Genomic DNA, 1,296 nt, shown 5'->3' on the forward strand with positions numbered 1-1,296 from the left:
CTGTCCTGAGGAACTCTTGGGGCACTGCCTCCATCTCCTCATGCAGAGAACACAAGCACCCACCCTTACCTTTTTGGCAGCACTCTCTGAAGGATCAGGTTTACCACCAGTTACTATAATTGACCAAATTCCCACTGGCAAAGCTGCAGTAAGCAGCTGTATGTGCCCATATTTCCCAGAACTACAGTGTAGCATCCAGAATATTTCCCACACACCCCAATTTAAAGTTTCCGGGAGTAGAGGATAAACAGAGTTTGTGAGTATTTCACCAAGAAAGAAGTTCACTAGAACAGTCTCTACCTGAACTTGACAGAACTCTGCTTTGGCTGCCAGCACTCCCAAGCCTCCAATATTTAATGTTTCAAGTCCTGTGCTTAAACTAAGGTGCATGTTTCTAACCTCCATGTTTATTAGACACACAGAAATTTCTAGCCTTCATGGAGAGAAAAAGTCTGAAACAACCTCATCAGCCGTAAAAGATTAAGGCACTGAAAGGAGCTAAAAATCTACTAGAATGGCACTACAGGCTTGGTCTTGACTTGTCTTTGTTGGGTTTTTTTGGGGGGGAAGGGGGCTTGTGTTATTTTTGATAGGTTGGGTTGGGTGTTTTGAGGCTTTTTTGGTTTTGTTTTTGTTAATTTGGTTTTGTTAATTTGGTTTTGTTTTTGTTTAACACTGACACCATCATTTAGGAAGTCGGATTTGATGTCAGGCCTCGGTGAGGTGTGAAAGACCTGTGTATAGTTTTGCACCTTTATTATCTGCCCACTGGTGCCCTGTGTTTGCTCCAGCCAGGTCACATCTGTCACACAGCCCCTCTGTGAGTTCAGGGCAGCACACTAAGCCCGGCCAAGGACTTGCACTCGCTGAAAATTTCCAAAAATATAGTGAAACTAGCTACCACGGTGCTCTGAGCAAAGCCCTTAAAGCTTCTGCACTCCTGACACAGTTGCCTTCTCAGGAGTACTTATTTTCACAGCGGTAACAGTAGCCATAAAAACAGAGCGAGGAGAGCAGGGACCCCTGGGCACGCCCAAGTTTATGTTAGCCCTTCCTCTTGTGCTACACCCTGAAATCCTTCCTGAGTGTCAAGGAGAGAGGCGATCAGTGACAGAATTACTCCATCCAAACAATGCTGGCGGCTAAAGTATTTGCCTGGGGAGATGAGGGCTTAGCTGACTGGTCATTAAAGTTTCATGCAATCCTCACTCTCAAGAGAGCAACTCTCAGCTCTTCGTTCACAGCTCTACAGAAAGCACAGACACAGAATAAGGACACGAACCAGAAAGGTATTTT

Source organism: Oenanthe melanoleuca, chromosome 3, assembly GCF_029582105.1.
Source record: "Oenanthe melanoleuca isolate GR-GAL-2019-014 chromosome 3, OMel1.0, whole genome shotgun sequence".
In the NCBI taxonomy this organism is placed as follows: Eukaryota; Metazoa; Chordata; class Aves; order Passeriformes; family Muscicapidae; genus Oenanthe; species Oenanthe melanoleuca.